The 21,465-nt window shown below is 34.8% G+C and overlaps 1 protein-coding gene across 2 annotated transcripts in view; it reads left to right on the plus strand.

Annotated features, from left to right (window-relative positions):
* Window positions 1–21,465, plus strand: part of LOC142984839 (uncharacterized) — a 64,079-nt gene that overhangs the window by 2,611 nt on the left and 40,003 nt on the right. Inside the window, exon 1 of one of the 2 annotated variants that reach the window (XM_076132698.1) lies at window positions 17,004–17,133. The exons of the other annotated variant lie outside the window; for it this stretch is intronic. The gene's annotated coding sequence lies outside the window, so the exon portion shown is untranslated. Of the gene's footprint in view, window positions 1–17,003; window positions 17,134–21,465 lie in introns of those variants that run through there. 2 annotated transcript variants of the gene reach the window in all.

Raw genomic sequence — 21,465 nt, forward strand, 5'->3', positions numbered from 1 at the left:
GCGATGTTGATAACAAAATTTACATAGGTCACGATTCTTCTTTGCAAGACATAGAGCACAAATTCGTTCAGAAATAGTTTTCCGGGTCCCCAGCAAGTTTTGAGCGGACCGGTTTAGAGGAAGAGTCGAAAAGTCGGTTTGCAATAAGAAAAAAAAGTGGTCAAGTTTGAATGTGTATGAATTAGGGGATTCGTATTCTCGCCGGTCAAGCTTCGCGGTATCCGCTGCAAAGTTGCAAAAGTAACATGATTGGAATCGAAATTATGTATCGTGCTTGAATAACTGCCGATAAGTCAACAAACCTATTAATTTAATTGGTAGGTATTATTGCGAGTATCCAATCACTAATCATGTTGGACTCAATGTACAACCTCGGATAAAATACTTACGTTAGACACGTACAAATGAGTGTAGATAATTACAATTAATTAAGTAAAAAATGTACGGAACTCTAAAAGAAGAGCCGCTGTTGATATTCGAGGTCGCAACCCAATTGAAGACCAGTCGCAGGTACGCTTTTGTAGTACACTTTCTCCGGTGCGTGACGCGCCCAGCCAGACATTTCTCTGTGCTCTCTGCAGGTGCAGCCCAACTCGATGGCGTAAACATGCGAATTTATGATTTGCAATTCAGTTAATGATCTGCAAAAGTTACACTTTCTCCTTCAAAACGGAGCGCAAGATGTCGACAGCCGCCGTTAATTACTCCGCTTTAAAGTCACACAAAGGTGATGTTTGTGGAAAATGTTAACACCAAATATGTCACTAATGTGCCAGCGTTTGTCTGAAATGAAAGAGAGTTCACCGCAAAATATGTAGGTTTTGAGAACAACATTCTAGACCAAACGACGAGCGTCGTGCATCTATCAAAGATGACAAATTATGAAATATCATTGACCCCTAAACGTTCGCAGACATTCTTCTCCGCAGGAAAGAATTACCTCTGTAATGCAAAATAAAACACGTGCAGGCCTTTTTTTAGATAATATTCCTAGATCATTAGAGGCGTTAATGATGAGAATCTTATAAAAACTAGTCCAGCGAACGAAGAAACAATTGGCTACGTAACCATTTGTTCGTACTTTCTTAGCAAAAACTGTGCGTTTACACGAATCGTTATAACCGCAAAATTTTCGAGAAGCGATTTGGTCAATCAATTACAAAGATTCCACCAAAAATCGTTATTTAAATTCGTTACGACTCGTTAAGAAACAATTATTATCGGTATGGTGACGAGTTTCTGACATCACTATGGGAAATAACTAAAAGCAACGTGTATGTATTAGCATGGAATTCAAAAAACAATAACGGTTGCCTCAGCACTCAATCATTTAGAAGTGAGCACTGAACATGGGATTGCTTGCTTAACAAAGTATGTTGCGAGCTATGAGTCAGGCATTATTATGCAGATTTACTTCGGTTATGCTTCATGTTTCAGCTGTGCGACTTGTTTGCGATCAAAAAAGTTCAATAACATATTTTGATAGCTACTTATTAACGCATTCCATCCATAAAGACACACATACATTATATTACATACACTGACGAAATTTGAAAACAAATACAGACTATTGACAGTTACACTAATTAAGATTAATGAAAACTCTAAAAAGTCATAAATAAGTATATAATTTAACATCAATGAAGACACGGCTACATGCAAAAATCATTAAAAAGAAAATTTTATGATGTCAGACGTTTTTGTGCAAAACTCTATTTATCTAAGTATTCGTAAAGAATAATTAAGTGTAATAATTGATCGATGACTTCTAATTACATACCTAGAGGCTTTATTGGCGTGCATTTTTTTTGGGAAATCGTGTAATTATTTAGCTAATAGACTGCATAACTTGACGAGTGCAAATTAAAATTAGCTAACGGCGCTAACAAGCTGTTAACTAAAAACAAAACAATACTACTTTATCTATGGAAAGTGTGTAATAGAGCTTCGACAGGAAACTGGCCAATTGTCTTCTTCAAAACAAGTTGCATCTGTTACCACAATGAGCGTCTTATCTGAGGTCTTGCCTTCTTGGAATTTCACAAAAGACCCATTGGTTACGTGTGATATTTGTCGACTCTTATCTTCACTGATAATTCCAATATTCATTTAGATAATTCGGTTGTTCCCTTGTATCCGGGTGTTACGCACACAGATACTGTGGGAACGAAATTAAGGATACGGAAGGTCGTTTACCATTGAAGTATGTCAATGACGTAATAATCTGGGGGCACGGAAGTGCCCCCGCAAGTCGAGCAAAAAAAAGCGGCACGGCCGTAACATCCTTTTCTCGAAGCAATTCGGGCTATTTTTGACACCCCTATAATTTCGTTGTGGATAAAACAAGAAGCCTGGATTTTCAGCAGCTAATCAGTCATTGTATAAACACGGTATATTTAAAATTTCAGTCAATTTGAACCAGTAGTTTAAGAATGACAACTTGTTAAAATTTTGAATTTTGTCACTCACTGATTCACTGACTCACTGACTCACCGATCATCAAAAGTCTAAGGTACTTCTAGCAGACTTAGAAGCTTAAAATTTAGAATACAAATAGGGTTTAGTGTCTTTATCATGGAAAAAATTAAATATTTTCTAATTTCGGTCCAGTTTTCTAAATACACCAACTGCAACAATAACTTTGCAATCCCATATAAATGTATGAGATTACAAGGTTACATTTGCAGTTAAAAAAAATACCTTTAAAACAAATAGATCGACTTGGTCATCGCAAGAAAACACAAATTCGCCATTAACATTTCAGGAGCATTAACTTCTCGTCGTGCTGTGTAGTGTGATACATACTAATAATCAAATCATGCGATGACCAAGTCGATCTATTTGTTTTAAAGGTATTTTTTTTAAATTGGCATGATAATAACATACGTAATAACTTAAGACAGAAGGTCCTTTAAGTAAAGACTAAATAGATTAATCGACTTGGTATTATATAGATCTCACAACTTTTTACGGCGAGACTTGAGGTTTTTACAGAATGTTTTTGATGGCATATACAATTTGTCTTCTGTCGTAACTTATATTTTTGTTGTTAAGCCCGAGTAAAAAATGCTGTAAGTGAATAGGAAGAATGACAACATAATAGCAATTTCATTGACTTACCGATATAGAAGGTTAACCTTAATGGATGATCCGGCAAAAACTGCTCATATTATGTGAGTTATTTTACCACATACACCTTAATATTTAATAGTATTTGCTGTAAGAAGTAATATCTGTTAAGAACATAAGATACATCCGTAACCTGCATATGTGTTCAATTTTTTTACCAACTCATCATACGAGGATGGTTAAACAAGCGATTTCTCTGCGTACAACTTTACGCCGAATATTAAGCTGATTCATTTCCCACGTGGGTAAGTAGTATAAAAATACAAAGTGAAGCAATTTCGCTTCATTCATGGTTGCGTATCTTCTCATTACACGAGGTGGTCTGTATAATTATACTGTTGCAATTAGGGACCAGTGAGTGTTGCAAGTACTGTACATTATGGCAATTTGCATTCTTATTCTACGCTTTTGTGTCGCTATTTCGTAAGTTTAGTTTAGATTGCCTTGAATTTTTGTGGCCGAATTTGAAAATTTAATTAGTGATTCAGTTATTGTTAAAACATTTTAAAATTATGTTTTATCCAACTATAAAGCTGCGTTGTGTAGAACTAAATGATTCTACAAATAAAATTACTAATAGTCGTTGTGATTATTTTTTGTTGATGAGATTCAAGCTAAATCATTCGTGGTATAATTGTTCAATTAATTAGAGTCACACATTTGCTTGAAACTCGATTTAGTAAGGGGATTACCTGCCTCTTTTTCAAGATTACTAATAATAAATGAATTACCTAGTTCATAAATCAATTGTTAAGTAGTAAATCTTATTAGATAGCGCTAAAACAGACGTGGACATCGCCGCGTCGTTGTACCACTAATGCACTTCAAGAAATCATCACTAATTGATGTTTTTTTCAAATCGCGAAATGATAAATATACTCACGCAATACGTTTCAATCGTCAGTCAAACAGAATTCCTCCGTGTAAGCACAAAATGTAACAAAAATACCTTAGTACATGTGTTGTGCAATGTATGTGTATCGATAATAACAAAAGCAAGGTCGGTGGGTATGTTACAATGGAATTTATGGGTGAAGAACATTTGTTCACTGAGTAAATCTATGAGTAGGGTGTCCGTCACGGCTCATAAGGTAGAATTTTTAGACACACTTGCTTAAAAATAACCAGCTGTGTTTGTTTATTACGGCAATATGATTGCAGCTTCAAAAAATTTAACGGAATTGTTTTACCGATAAAACACTTGCTTCTTCAGTATCTATTATTGTTTTTAATACATTACGTTTTAATTGAGTGCTTTTTACGATATCGTAAGGAAGTGTTTCCATGTTTAATACACATCACACATACTATATTGCTCATTCATTAATCTATCATCGTTACAATATGATTGATAGACTTTACTTACGCGATAGAGGAATGTTCATTTAGCTACACAGTTTTTAACAGAACGAACAGCGTATATCGTGATTCTAAGTTATTTAGTTGAAACGGTTTTCTATGCTTTCGATCCAGAGGACGGACTCAAAATAAGATGGTATAGAAACTGTAGTGCAAAAAAAATGTTTAAGAATGAAGTGATAGAGCGAAGTGGAGGAAAAAGATTACGAAGGCTGACCCTATTGCCATATGGGACTCAAAGCATGGAAGAGAGAGACAGAGAGAAAAAGAGAGAGGTTTTCTATGTGTTCTATGCTCTTGCCCCTTTTCTTCGTGCTGTTCTACGATCAATCTCCCAATAAATATCATCATAAAAATGGTTTTTTTTGTGATTCCAACCAAAATAAATAAGAAGTATCGCATATTTTCCAGCAAGAAAGTAATGATTCACCAACTTTTACTTGCAAATAGGTGCTAATAAGTTGAGACGCAATATTTTTGCGGTCACGAAGCAGGCTCTTTGTCTTTATTCGATTAGTCACGTGAAACAACAACTAAAAGCCACGCGGTATGATCTTAAGTTATTTTCTAGAAATCTAAATAGTGATCTCCCGAAAAATATAAGCGTGTTCTTTTTAATGGTTTTTTTGATAGCTATTATTAGCAATCTTTCTTTGGTAATTATAGGACCCACTACAAATTAATTAAGTACTACTTAGATCAGAACAGCAACTGATAAATCACCACTTGAAAGGTAATTATTACTTGATTACTCTTGATTATTGGTCAATATTAGATTTTTAACATATGTACCTCAGCGTCTTGGAAATCTTCTTCTTCTTCTTCTTTGTCTTGGATCGGAACAGCAAATTTCATTCTCAAAAACATGCTGTCAAGATTTTAGTTATATATTATCCATGTAAATTATTCTCATATATCAACTCTTAAGAATGTATCATAGTTATGTGTCATAGTACCCTGTGAATATCGGCTAATCAAACAGTCATGGTCCGATCGATCACGATCTTGTGTTGCGGAACATTGATATACAGGTACATTAAGGTACAGGTTATACCTGTGTACTTGATCGATTAATGGTTATGACTTTATTTACAGGTTAATTAATGACAACTTGTTTTCTTTTATGTCAAACTAGTGAGCGTAACAGGGATTGCTCTGTTGCACTCTGCTCTACCCGAATTTGGGGTTCGATTCCAGCAATTTTTTTCGACATTTTAAAACCATGATACTTTCAGCCGCTATACACCAAAAATTGTATGAATTGCAGACTTATATCTTCCTCATGAATCGTTCTATATTAGTCAAAACCTCATTTTCACAACCGTTTTATCGTAGCATGCACATAGTTACCAGGCTATGTTTTCATATTATGTACCTAGTGAAATATGATAGCTGAAAAACGTGCTTTTGTTTTTAGGAAGCAATAAACAGCAGTAACTAAATGAATTAATAACTCAGCAAAAAATAAATAAACAATTTGTTTGTTAGGCAAAATAATTTAATGCTAGCAATAAAAAAATCAGCAAGTATTGTTATTGGAAGGAAGTTACGTAACAAATAAATCGTAAAGTGAACCGTTATTTACCGAAAGTAATCAAATAGAGTAACTTTAATTTTGTATTGTTGTTCTTCTAAATAAAGTAATACCGTAATCTAATCTTTTTAATAAAACCGATAACATTATCAATATCGGTTTAATAACAAATCGCATAATACTTTGCATTTTTATAACACTAGTCATGCAAAAAAAGATAAGTTAAAACAAGCATCACGTTTTCGAACATTAAAATGCACAAAGTATAATAAATTTCCAGGGTTTTATTATTATCTACTAGTTTACAAGCTCTTATCAGATAGATTAAACAGACGTCAATCTTATCATATTGACATCTTTCAGTTATTGCAAAACGGCGTTACGTAGGATCTTATTTTGTTTTGTTGACACTTTTTCAGCTGGTTTTACAACTAAACTGAGGTATCTTGCCTTAGTCTATTTATGAGATTCATGAAGGTAAAATTCCGTTGAAAATTACGTAGAGAAGCATAATCCTGTAAAGGAATAATGAAAATTCTTGTTTTGATTTCAAAAACTGTTATTGTTTGTTAAAATCAAATCAACACTATTTTAAACTGGGCGCTCTAGGAGCTCGTATCAAGAATTCTGGCGTTACATCCATCGTAACTTCGTAATGCTAAAACCTACTGCAATATTACACATAACAGCTAAACATAATTCGATAAAAAACACTACACATAAAACGTACTCACTAGTCTTTGCTAATATTATACATTATACAAGCAAATGTATAATTGGATTGATACATAAGAGACTGTTTTACCCCGCGATCAAAGTTGCAGGCATAAGCTAACAATTCAATAAAAAAAACATATGGACGTAACTAAGTATTTACTAGTAAATAAATAATTTCGTTTGACACTTAACAACGCTGACGAAGCACGTCTTCTCGTCATGTCATCTTGAAAAGAAAATTACACAATATATCGCACATGAGTGACATAACATCATTTCATAAATGTGTAGCGACAGCCGTGATATATTTGCTAAACTTCACTAAATTAGGATATACCAGTTAAATCATATTTATATTTGTGAACGCTCTGAATATTCTACACTTCTACAGTCATTCTTTGTTATAAATCGTTCATAGTTTTGTAGGAAGTAGAGTAGTGTGTTACAAGTAAATCCTAGTCAGATTATCACAAAATACCTGTTAATTAAGCGATGCTCAATGTTTTAAACTGAAATTAAATCTCATCTTGTAGAACTGCATTACCTACAGTACCTATACAAAGCAATTTCTAAACTCAAATTGCCTTTTAAATGCTAACCTAACTGTAGAAGCAAGTATTGTAAATGATACTCTACTAAAGTACTAGTTTTCATTATTAACAAACAATGACCAACTAGGTCATAAGCCAAGCATTAATAACGATCGTCATAATAATTAGTAGCTGACCTTTAATCGACCATTGTTTCACTACAAGAAGTCATCAATGATTCCTTTCGATTCTAACACTATCGCCGTAGTAAACGGAATGTATCGTTTGAATAAGATTTGCCGATAATATAACACGTATTGTTTTGATGATTATATTTTTTCTATCATTAAAAACAATGCTGGGTATGTAATAGAAAATTTGTTAGTAGTTTAACTTTTATGTTAGAACATAGGTACTGTTTTTATTTGGCCAGAGGTCTATGACCACAAACAGGTCAAAAATAAAAGCAGTCACAAACTGCCTGTTCATTTTACCGAGAATTGTAAATGTTATCCGTCTTCCTTGTATTTTTGTTTAAGAACATTACCTCAGGCAATGTTTTAGTAATGCTGAGAGAATTAGGACTTCAGGCTTAGCCGATTCTACGAAAGTGAAGACCGTGCGAAAGTCATCCGTGGGAAACTGAATAATATTTGAATAAGTTTTTTTTACCATTTGTTTACATTATTATACAAAAACGTGCCACAGTTAACCTACAAACGAATACGTTTTATAAAAATCTAGTTCAGCCGTTTATCGAATTACTTCAAAATAAAATTAGGTAAATGCTTATCTACGTTTTCCGGTTTCATTGATTCCAATTTTCTATTTTGCCGCAATTATAAACAAACAGAAATGGAGTAAAACAATTATAAAATAATGTGTATCCGCTTACTACAACATTTAGATGTAATTATGATAAGTTGAAGTAGAAGTTAAGTGAACTTATCTGATTGGCGAACTTTATCTGAAATGAACTTCGTTTAACCTGCGACAGTCAATATATTATTATGAAAACTAATATATTACTTAATTGTTTGCACTGGAAGAGTTTCCTTGAGCAAAGACTATTTTTAAATCTTATTCAATCCTGAGCATCAGATGTTTTTCTGAGAGCAAGGTCAACTAGCATTATTCAGTGCATGTAGCATCATGTAAGGAAAGCAGCCTTCAACAGACTGACTCATAAGTCACAAACCAAATATGTACCGAGATATCAAACTTCGCTCTGCAAGAGATTTGCAATGACTGCGTTTTTGTGCAAATAGACATTAAGACTCTTAAAAAATAATCTTTATGACTATCGCATTTATTCTTTTGTCTTCTTCCACGTTTTCTCCTTTGATAAGTGGTTGTACAGCGTGAGGGATTGTTTTATAATATTCTAAAGCAACTTTCCTTGGTTGGCTTCAGCTTACAAAATAAGTATAAGTAGTTAAAGGCCTTGGTCAGTCGCTGTAACTGGAACACAAATCTAATTTGCGTACGCGCCGTGAAGCTTCGCAAAGGCCTTGTTTAGTTTCGAAATTTTTACAAAAATGCTTTAAACTGTGACCATCGATCGATTCAGGTTGTTGGGAAATGTTACGACTAGATCGGGAGGATGACCTTTGTTATTCTGCTTACATAAATGCTTCGTCGTCCGAACTGTTTTCAATTGAGCATCTCTTGCGAAGGTCGATGATCTTTAAAGCTATGAGTCTTCGGCCATAATAACTATCCAACTTTAATGGGTACGAAAATGTTTTTTTTTTCTTTTACTGCTTCGCCCAGTAATTGTCTACTGTAAGTAGTGGGTTAGGGCTGTATAAAATAAGACCTCCATCAAATTATAAGTACTAAATATTTTTTAATCTAGGGTTTTGACAATAATCATTCTTTTCGTTTTTTATTATAATTTTCTGTTGCATCTATAAAGAACTAACGGATTTTACGATTACATTATGAGTGTTTAATTAAGAAAGACGTAAGTATCCCTACTCACGTGGCCGTGCTGCTGAAAACGGTGTATGTTGATTATGTCTCGACAAACAAAAAAACGGGTAAATATTGACTCGTTTCCTCATAATATTTGATTACGTAGACTACCAAACATGACACGGTGACGTAACATAAAAATATTTGCCTAATTGTCCGATTAATTTTGCGTCACCCCTGCACGACTAGCGTTTATTTATTCAAGCTATTATAATTTGTAACAGACTCGGAATAATAAAGACCGGTCCATTTTTATTCGTGACGTCATCACAGCTGTACAAACCCAGGTTTTGCGCAGAAACAAGTAATGCATGTAAGTAACGTACGTTAAAGATTTTCAACGATGTCTTTGTTGGTCGGTTTCATACAAAAAACACACGAAACGGACATAAAAAGTGTGAATTTTAATTCGATGACGCCTCATAAAGCACAACAAAGACAATTATGTATCCTAAAGTAATTATCAAGACGGGTTCTTGTATAAAAACTTAACGATCAAAATGGACAAGCTAATAACCTTAATGGCGTATTATTCAATTATCCTACGTTAACGAAAGTGTGTCTGTCTGTGAGTCCTTGACATCAGTTGTACTGATTTCGAAGTCGCTTTGACCGTATATTACAGAAAAAACTTCCTAACTATTGCAAAGGCTTACTTAAAATGATTAGAAGCGTTTAGTTTTTGTAACGTTACGTAAAGAGAAACTCAGCCCTTTTCTAATCATAGAAGTACTGCTACGTTATCGTTCGGAAACTGGGCGATGTTCAATGCTTACAGAATCGTAATGGTGTCCGAGAGTCGAATGCCGTACCATAAAGGCAGGTTACAACGCGTGACCTCTTTTTACATGTATGGATATCCGGCTAGCTCATGGCCAAGAATAATAGGTGCATTTTAATGATAAATGGGAAAGAGCGCATTCTTTTGTGATGAAACAATGTGGAGTATTGGAGGCATGCTGCTTGGATGATGCTGCTATTTGTTAGGAATGGGATAACTGTAAAAAAGTGTAGATGATTGAATGGGTCAATACGTTTATGGGATGTTTAGAATACAGTTATGGTGTTGTTTTATTGTAGGTGGTTGGTAGCTTTATTCTTCAGTCAAATGCGTTAAATTTTCCAACAAAAACAGACTGTATGTCTGCAGGTACTGATAGTACCGCACCAACAAGTCTTATACTATTTTATAAACATTAATTTACGTTGGGTGAACAAATTAGGTAACCTAACCTTTAATTTTCTATTGCGTTTAAGAAGAAATATTATAATGCAACGGGCATTATTATATTAAATTAATTTATTATTCTACTACTTACCACCTTTTTTACTAGCAGGTTGTTTCAGAATTCATTAAACAACAATGAGTCACACCAGCACATCAAAATATGACTATTAAACGTACTGCATTTCATTTGTGTACTTATGCTGATAATAATAGTTTTTGTTTTATCAAAATCGGGTCAAAATTACCGAAGTTACAGCGTTATAAAGTTTCATTGCTTTTTTAAATTTGCGTTGCTTCGCGCGCTATGCGCTGACGTCACGTCGCGACAGACACGCTTGTTCGACTGCGGGTGATGCGGAGTTTTGATTTGAAAAGTGATTTGCATTTAATATTTAAAGAGTCTGTGTATGTGTATGTGTTATAAATTTAATCATCGTGTTTTTTGTAAAATAAGCCTCCACTAAGATATCCTCGATCTCGATTGCCACGCACACAATCATCAACTAGACCCAGGTAACGAAAGTTGAACTCGTATACCTACTACCTACTAATAATATTTTTGATTGTAGTTAACAATAAAATTGAAAGTTTGTTACAACTGGCATTACAAATAATGAGTGTTACGTACCTACCAAGTGTACATTTGGAAAACATAGTTTTAAAATAATATTATAAAAAAAAAAATTGTCACTACTGCCTCTGACTTTAGTCAGGTTGATGGCTATCATATGAACGCATGAATCTACTCTGTACGTAGTCTTATATGATTGGGTGTGTAATGAGAACTTTTAATTAAACTAACATTTTAATGTTGATATTATTAGATTTAATAAATATGGGTTCTTTTTTCAAAACAAAAAACCAACGCCAACTCAACCGCCGCGCTCGGCTCGCCGCCACCTGTGAGGTCATTGAACTGCTCATTAAATAGTATCAACTGTTTAGTAGAAGTTCATTGCTAGGTAGGTATGAACATGATATGGCATCTTGATCTTGAGGAAGTGTTCAAAGGGCAATAAACTTCTATTTAACATTTGCGCTTGACAGTATCTGAACCGAGCTTTAAGTTTTAGATTAGTTGTCTTTTGCAAAAATATAAAACAGTTTACATGGTACAGAAAAAACAATTTTTGGGGTTTCTATTCACTGGAGTTAGTTTACACATAGGAACAATAGGTACAATATTTTCTAACCATTTTGTTTGTCCACTATAAGCAAAACAAATTATTTAAAGCGAAACCGCGAGAGCGCAACGAGCCTATGTAGGTATCGGCAAGTACTGACGAAATAGCAGTGTCGTGAGATGACGTCACACGTGCGTGCGGCCGCCTCGCCGGAGTTTGGCGCGAGGGCCATACTTTGACGTTTAATATCTCGGTCATTTTTTAAGATACGAAAAAAATAATAACAGATTTTTTATCCTTGAAGTACCTAGTTTTTAAATACGCTCATAACAAAAATCATTGGTGTGACTCATTACAATAAAGTCGATAAACAAATCATTACTACGCTAAGTTTACTATTAAGGCAACAAATTTCTAGGATTAGCAGCATTGTGACAAGCAAACATTAAAGCAATAAATATAAGAATCGCCGAAAGAAAATTCGATTATAATACCAAGTAAAATAGTTAATTACATAGCTTGATACTGCAACATGTATATAAATTAACAGAAACTGTTCGCGAACACGTAACAATATTTCGTAAGGAAATGAAAAGCGGCTACATCTCGTTTTTCTACACGCTAAAAAAGTTTAGTAATCGTATTGAAAGTGGCATTTATGTTTGCAAGTAATATCATTATGAAGACGAATATCCATTTTCAACGATTCTTCATATTACTTTCAAGTTTATACTTAACCACATGATTCAGAATCATAAGATAGTTTGAGTTTTGTAGTGCTAGTATTCATCGTTATACTTAGTTTCTAGATAGACATTCACAAGTTGTTCTTGTGAAGAGACATAAGAAAGAACGAAGAGAAGAGGAAGAACGAAGAACAGACGAATGAATTGTGTGTTAAATAATAAGAGAACTAAAGGAGTCAGAAATAAAATGAGTAGTGAAAAGAATGCTTAACATTAAACACATTTATTCAGTCTTACAACATTAGAAAAGAACCTTTAAAATAATTCGGATTCAGAAAGAAGATCACGCGAGTCAATTGTATATTTTCAGGTGTTATCAAACCGCGTCTCTAGCTCATAGTTAAATTACAGTAGTTAAGAAATTCTTTTATCACGATGAACATTGCATTAGTTATACTTTTGCCACATAATTGTTTGAGCAGTTTTCACAGGTTGACATTCACAGCACCGTTCTTATCTCTAGTTGTAAAGAACGTCGGTAAAGCGTAGGTGTAGCGAGATAACACCTAATTATACTAACTAATCCTGTCTGAAAACATGTCGGCATATCTAGATCACTAGTTAAGTTAGAATCTTCATTTCCCTAGTTTTAAAGCACCTATTACCGTTCTTCTATATTATCTTATTATCAATTCTATAAGAACATCTTACTTAGAAAACATCAAATTTATTGATTGCCAAAGGCCAGAGATATGTTTAGAGACATTTTCTAAACGATAGTGACTTTCAAACAAGTAGGTTTCTATGTTTTTATGCAAAAAATATCCGCAAAAACCCACTTTACAAACCAATTCTTTACAATAGAGCTATCTTTCATGGACAAATGGACAGTATGGGTTGCATCCTACTGTTTGATTGAGTAGACTGACATTTTAATAGCTCAATACGTCTTAACAGGTAACAAATATTAGTACACCGTACCCTTCTCAAATGAAGCAAATCTTCCCCACATTTTGCACTCACAATACGCAACAAGTCTTGAAGTAAAAGGACATCGGAAATATGTCTGGAATGTCCGAGTCATGGTACAGGTAGACGGGAACAACTGGTTTGGGAGTCGGGAACCTTTTTTGAACCTTAATTTATTAGTTACACAGCTATTAAAATTATATGGGCCTTTTATTTTGGGGTATTTGGTGTAAATTGACAGCATGTTTGGATGTCGTTATCGAAGAGCTTGATTGGCAGGTGATAGACGTTTTTGCGCATCACTGTCCTCCTACTTTGGCTGGTAGAATTCCAGAGGTGATAATTTATTGAGTGTTTACGTCTTTATTAATTTACAAGCCTATAAAATGTTATCTTTTGTTACAATGTTAGCTTTGTGCACTGAATTTAATAAATTCAGTTATGACTGTGTTAACTTTGAGCTTTAAAAACTCGTGAACTCGATTTGACCTGACGAATCTCAACATCGGATACTTCTGCAATGTTATTCTTTAGTTTCTATAAATGATCATATTTATAGCATCGTGAGCCATAATTTGCCTGATCCGACTATAAGAACAAAGCTTACAAGTTATAAGCTTTAGCTAACTGATGTTTGTCTATAGTTCAATTTACTACGGCTATATTTCGTAACTGCTTTTGAAACAGCTCTCTTGTTAAAAAACAAATGGTCCTAAATTGAATAGGTGCCTATTTAAATACCGAATCCGGATTAAATATATATGGTTGTGGCCACAATAAAACAACAAATCAAGTAACAAAGTGCTCGATAAATCTTAATAAGGCATAAGTCGTGACTGACCTATTTGTGTTCAAGGTGTATGAACAAAATCGAATGGACAGGCCGATTTTGACAGCCTCCTGGACGTATATCTTCAAGGGTAACTGCGTACCACGACATACATGGAGATTATTTAATACGTGTCGCTCGTGACCTAGGCATTTGCTTTTCAATCGCAAATAACTAACGCTTGATCCCATCAACTTGATTGATAGATAGGGATGCTATTGCAGCTACTCGCAAGAAATATAGAAAACTAGCTGACCCGCGCAACTTCGCTTGCGTCACATAAGAGAGAATGGGTCAGAATTTTCCATGTTTTTGTAACACTTTTTACTGTTACCTACTCTGCTCCTATTGGTCGTAGCGTGATGATATAAAATATGCTTTTTTTTCATGAAAAATATTTTTAAAATTATTTATATCTCTTAGTATAACGAAGTCGCGCTAAGGCATATCCGCCATTAAAACAGTTGCCATGGCAACGGAATTTTGTTTATTCAATGTCATTATAATGTTGATTTTTCGCGACTGCGTTGAATTTTCTGAATTTTCCGGGAAATGCGTCATTTTCCCGGGGTAAAAAGTAGCCTATGTCCTTTCTCGGGTATCAAAATATCTCCATACCAAATTTCATGCAAATTGGGTCAGTAGTTTAGACGTGATTGAGTAGCAGACAGACAGACAGACAGACAGACAGAGTTACTTTCGCATTTATAATATTAGTATGGATTATATTTCATTTTAGATCTATAGAGCTCCATATGGGATTCTTGGCTCTACCACGATCAAACCATCTCCTTAACATCACTAATCGACAGACAGGTCAAATATATCTGCCGCCAGGCCAGCTTTTTGTAGCAGACAGTATAAATCACCGGTGAAAATGTGGTCTATCGTTCATGTCAGTTTTTTGCCAGATCTTTATCTACGTGGATGGCCGACCGCACACGATGCGGGGAATTGTACATTATTATGCGTTCTGTACCTCTGTGACCGTAGAAAGATACGGGTCGGCTTTATAAAACTTTGAGTTTAAATACGGGCGTGATAAAAGGCTTATGATAACGGTATAGGTGTGGTTACCGGTGGACCTTGCGAAAATGAATGTAGGTGTAATAATTTGATATACACAACAAGAGTGGAATGCAGTCCCTTTTGAGATTACTCGGGGCATTCATGCGGATCAAAATACGTGGGCGATATTTTTTGCTCGTCAAGTTATGCCGCGGCCGACGACGCGACGCCCGACAGACGGATCTCGTTGCGGAACTAGATGTAATGCAGTTATGAGAGCAGCGATAATGAGATGCCGTGTTGACAACTCAAACAACACCATCGGAAACAGATAATCAGATAAGACAAGTACATGTTACATTACGTAAAGAATTCAGCCTGTTTTTAATCTCTGTTCAACATATCGAGCTCATGCGTGTGAAGATCATAAAAGTACTACAAAAACGAAGGAATTTAATAAGAGCAATTAATGTTTACGACACGTTTTAGATATTGCGGAAACCTGGATATTTTTTTATCTCGCACCTGACCTCAGTGGTCGTTGAACTTGAGGCTTTAGGCTTGACGAAAATATCACGTAGACAGAACGGCGCTGCGTCATGCGCCGCCGCTCCAATAAAATAACCACTCTATCACTTATTCATCGGGAAAAGAAGTAAGTTAACCAGAAAATTGCTCCCTCTGTTATTGCATTACGCGGTTAAGCAAAATCTTGTAACCTTAAGGGTTCTCGAAAACCGCTGGTTGGCGTAACCGACTACGCTTAACATGTTTTCTCGCCAGTTTTTTCAAGTATGCATTCGAGCATGATTTCATTTCTCTTTATGTAACGCGGGTTTACGGCCGCTTTATAATAAGCGGTATGCACGCCTTATCAGCGCTGACGTGGTTTTATTTTTAGTACCAATCACTATTTGTCGTCGAAAGAACGTAACACCTGAAGTAATTACAATTTATTTTCCGTCGAATCTCCGAATTTGGGATGGTGGATTTGGTTAATGGAGGCAATTTATCAGTTTTCGAACGGTGTTGGTAAACGATAAACGCTTTGGGAATGGTCGTTTTAGGAGAGTATTAAGTGAAGTTGAAGACACCGTTATTACGAATTTTGATGAATTTTCTCGTGGTTTGCGTGTTTGGTGTGCGTTAATTTGTTGTTGCGTGCTGTTCCAACCGATTGGTCGCGCTAAGCTTGACTGCTCCGAGGTGGACCTGCAGCCTCGAGGAAGTACCTCAGTGCTCATCTGCATATCCAGTTAGTTCATGTTTACGGTAGATGCGTCGGTATTTAGGACGTTCGGACTTTCTTTTGTCAGTTAATTTGCCACTGAATTTGCTACTGTATTTTTTGCGCCTTCTTTATCCAAATAATTGCGGTGCTTTGGCGAGGAAATGAAAGTATTTAAATTTATGTGCTAGGATTTCCGATTATTTATTGCTTTGCGATTTGTAAGCATTAGATGGAAGTATAGTTTTAGAAGAAAGTTTACCAAAAAGCGGATTGCCAAATGTTATTACCGTCGTCCGCTGTGGAAATCGGCCTCTCCGACGACTATAGATCATGTCATAGAATGTCAAATACCGATACAAATACCTGTTTTTTTAAATATAAATAAAGGTCTGTTGCCTCTAAAAACGTAGTATTTGCTCACTCGGACACTAGGCTGAAAATATATTCAATTCAAAACAACCTACAAGTTTCCTTATTATTAGAACAAGTGTAAATATGGAACCAAAGGTACAAAAACACTCGGCTCGATTTCCTATCGCTTCGCCTTACTAGTCACTAATAGCTATGCGTATGAATAATGTGTAATCGCGTGCACTGAAATATACGCAGTTCCTGAAAAGTGGGACATAATCATATTTATATAAGGAGTTCTGCGGGAAAGAGCCAGTTTAGTTGGTGATGTCAAGTGTCTAGGTTAAGGAAATATTGTGATTAATTGTATTTTTATTCTTGGTATTGATTTATTGTGACTTAGTGTTGAGCATGGAATAATGGAAAATGTTATTAGTTGATGTTTTCTGGATGAAAATTTGGTATGGTAACAAAGTGAATTCTTATTTCTGCATGTTATCAGATATCATAGACTAAATTTAAGTCCCTTACAAATAAAGAGTTTTGAGATTTTGCTGTACCTACAAAAACTATAGGTATTACTACGCCAGTTTTGTTTAATATTAAATTTAAACAAATGTTCTCCCATTCTGAACTTCAATAAAATGAAGAACAAAACAATTTTTCTCACGGTTAATACCCTAGCACTAAAGATACCATACCTTATTAGTAAATATTAGTCATTAAGTAAATAACATAGCCGGCTTCCATGTCACAACATGTTAGACATAATTGCTACCAACATTTATTTATAGAATGACTAATTCCATTGCAGAATCCAATTGCAATGAAACCCTACATTATTCAAAGCTTAGTGAATCACCTGGACAAAGTCCCTGTTATAGGAACACTGTGTATACATTCTGCGGCTTTAGCTTCACGGCAGTCGTTTCATTATTTGAAGACAAAGGATGCATTTGAAATGTTATCTCCATCTACATAACTAGTCATGAAGTTTGTAGGGATATAGTTAATAAGTCTTCCTACATTTTGATAGTTTCTAAAGATACTTACCTAAAAGAATATGTTTGTAATTTTTTTTTCATTTTACTAGTAAACTAGCTGTAGTCTCTCACTGGAATGATAGGGAATCTTCAAGTCCAAAAATCTGAAACAAAGCTATAAATCCTGAAACAGTTAGTTTTAGAAGTTTACAAGTCCTTATTTATTAGGCAAACCGTAGCAGATGCATGTGTTAAAACATTCTACAGTACCAGTATCTACAACAAATCCTACTTCCCGACAGCGTACATGAACAATCCGATAAGCCGTTTTTGTGTAAATCCCTAACAAAAAGCACCAACTTTCCTTTGCATACGATAGCCGTACACCACTCTGGTATGTTGAGCATTACCATAATATACATGTATATTGTATATGTGTTACTTATCTCGCGGTTTGATCCGTTTTCTAAACGCCACTCACACTAGTTTTCTAGTCCAATGTACGACTTATAGGAGACGATAACATATCGGGTTTATACCGGCTGAATAGGCCGAAGGAATAAACGTTTTATGGTAAACTTATGTAGTTAGACTACTGAATGTATTCGTGGAAATTCCTCAGAAATCTATAGCAGGAGTAAAGCTGTCTTTGAATAATTTTATATGTTCCTTGTTGACATTCCTAGATGTAGATTCAGAGAAAACCAATTTACATTGAATACTCAACATGCAATTTCCTAAATATATGAGTTAATTCACAATGCATCCCAATCAGTTAATAGGACCTAGATGAGTTCCTTGAATGACACCATATCACTTTGTAAATAATGATGTCAAATTACTATAAACCATATGTAGGAGTATGTAATCACAATCAGATAGACAAACTAACCCATTTGCCTATAAATCCCACGGCAGAAACAATGGCAGCACTTCAATATAGTTCGTTAATACATGTCGCAACGTTCACACATGTATGAGACGCATTGTTTTATTTGTATTGAAGGACAAGTTCTATGGGTTTGTGGGGAAGGTATGTGCTATGGAATTATCAGGAGATAACGTCGAAAAGTATTGTAAATAAGGCATTTATTTTATTGTCATCTATAAAACTAACTTTAACAATCATCCGTTTAAGTATCTGAAATTAAAATGTTAAATTAAAATCTCATTGTTATCCATGACATTGGAAAATTTCATACTCTATCATATTCTAAGTTAATTATTATTTGACTGTTCAACAAAATTTTAAGTAATTAATGCAAAGGAGCATTTTAAAATTCGGAGTGTAATGTTAAGATGCTAAATAAAAGTTTGTAATGAATTGTTAAAGCTTCCGCATAATGACAACACCAGCGGATTGTCAACTAGTCTAAAGATATCCGATTAATTTCCAGACACGAGTAATTTCAAATGCAACGTTGATAAGATTATGCAAAGATATGCCGTCTGGGTGGAAGGAAAGCAATCAAAGAATCCAAATTAGAAAGGTGTAACGATTGAGATTTACAACGTGTTCCGACTGTTCCGAGTGATAGTGGAACTGTCTAATGAATTCACATCATAACAATAAGTTTCATTCGACTTCATCGGAGTTGCGTGAAAAGAATCGATAATTTTTGGGTTATTCCATTTTGTCGTCGAGATGTCTGGGCCAACTTTTTGAAAATAAAAAGAGTTTGGCAAGTCAGACAACACTCTAACAAATTTTCGCACCATATAATTACAACCATAAGTAATAATAAATAGGTTAATTTATTAAACCCATTATTCTCCCACTGCTGGACAAGGGTCTCCTCCCGGTAAGAGCGCTACAGATTTTAAAACAATGCCTTTAAATTCGTTAATTTCTGCAAAGAAAGTGAGTAGGTACGGACGCAATATTAAATAAACCATGCTAAAAGTTATTAGTATACCCATGCTAAGGGTTTAATGCTATTGGTTTCAGCACACCGTTATTGCTATTAAGACTGTACTTCATTCTGCTAAAAGTTTAAGTGTAAGTAAATATTCTGCTAACAAGCGAATATGATGTGTTCATTTTACTGCGTGTGGTCGGCCTGATTGTAGCCCTGTACATAGAACATAATTTACAAGCTTTCATCTACAAAGTACAGCTTTCCTAGCAATTTATTTAACCCGAGGATTCCTAATACCCCTTCTTAGACATACCTTAACATGATTTATCGTTTCTGTATACAATATCCATCAAGAATTTAATTCAATTATCAAGAAGCGTCTCTGATATGCATAATGCTAATGGAATCCACCAAAAAAGCGTTATTACTTAGCTAAATCACTTGCTGCGGAACCTCCTGCCTAAGTCGAACTCACTTCACCGCTTTTTGTTCGATACCCATTAGGTAACCATGGTCATCGCCCGGTAGCTTTGATTCATCAAGCTCGACATAAAGCCTATTACATAACTGTTTTTATTCGTTGCTACCGACAACAACATTACAGAAACCTACAATTTTCTTATAACTATCGTAATAAGGTTCAGTTTTCGCTGAATTGGAGAATTCGATCGGAAAATCTGAGTCATGCTACGCAGCTGTAAGCACTATTTAAAATTCCTTAAACCGTTCGAAATTCGAAACTGGCGTATTTACGGTAAAGACTGTTTTATATGGCGCTCGTGCGCAGGCGCATTCTTGTTCGCATTCAACTCTATGCCTATCGGTAATATGTTAGAATAATATGCATTTGAATTAAAATAAAGATTTAACGTTGAATGTAAAGGACCTCGTGTAAGGAATTTTGATGTAATTGATATTTTCATTTGTTAACAAAGGAAGCTGACGAAGTTTTAAATTACTATGAGAAAGGTACCATACGTTTAAAAGAAATAAGGGTTTGTGTACAATTCCACACTCGTAGATTTACAGTCCAGAATTCCCTCTGTTCACACCTTTGCCTTGGCAAACATTAGTGAAGCGAACAAATATTTGTATTGTGTGGGAACTGTGACCGTAAAGAAATGAGTTGTCGGATGGACAAAGCGTCTATTCAAAATGATTTCAAGTATTAAAACAGTCACTTTTCTCGGTAACACATGACAACATTTGGCAGAAAAATCTATTTGGTCACTGACATTTTATCTACAGAATTCTTAGTTCGAATTGAAAATATAGTTTATTTTTTAAGAAAAATACTGTTGGTTGCGGTCTTAGGCAATGAAGTAGAAAATTACATTTAGGCTTTTGGCAAGACTGCATTTTTCTTGGTATGATTTTCCCATTCAATTCGAATGCTATAGAACTTGTAAAAACGATTATTGTGCGTACAATAAAAGTACAATATCTTAACATAACGGTTTATAAGTTCAAGTGAGTGATTCTACACAATGACAAGACAAAATGTTGCGCTTTGGTTCGGCGCTCCACTTGCAACTTTCCAAATATGGACGACTTATCCCGATCAACGTTATAATCACGATAAGTGTTTGCATTTGTTTAACTGTTCTTTATAATAACAGCTTTGAAGCGAAAATTGCTTTCTTTTTTAAGAGCAACTTTAGGAGTATGTAATCTGGAACTGTTAAAATATCTGCTTCAAACCTTTTTGCATATTCACCTATTTAGCAACCAATAATTAGAATCCTTGTAAGCTTGTATTTAGACTCGCAGTCTCATAGTATTGTATCAAATCCCTATATTTTGTAATCGTTGATAAACAACCCAGAAGAATGTAGCTTATCGTAATATTTTATCAGTACACTTGTAGATTACTGCATCTTCTAGAGTACCTTGTTCAAATATGTTGTCATTTCATAAGTAAATACAGAAACCATGTTAAGGAATTTCAATG

This window comes from Anticarsia gemmatalis, chromosome 2, assembly GCF_050436995.1.
Source record: "Anticarsia gemmatalis isolate Benzon Research Colony breed Stoneville strain chromosome 2, ilAntGemm2 primary, whole genome shotgun sequence".
In the NCBI taxonomy this organism is placed as follows: Eukaryota; Metazoa; Arthropoda; class Insecta; order Lepidoptera; family Erebidae; genus Anticarsia; species Anticarsia gemmatalis.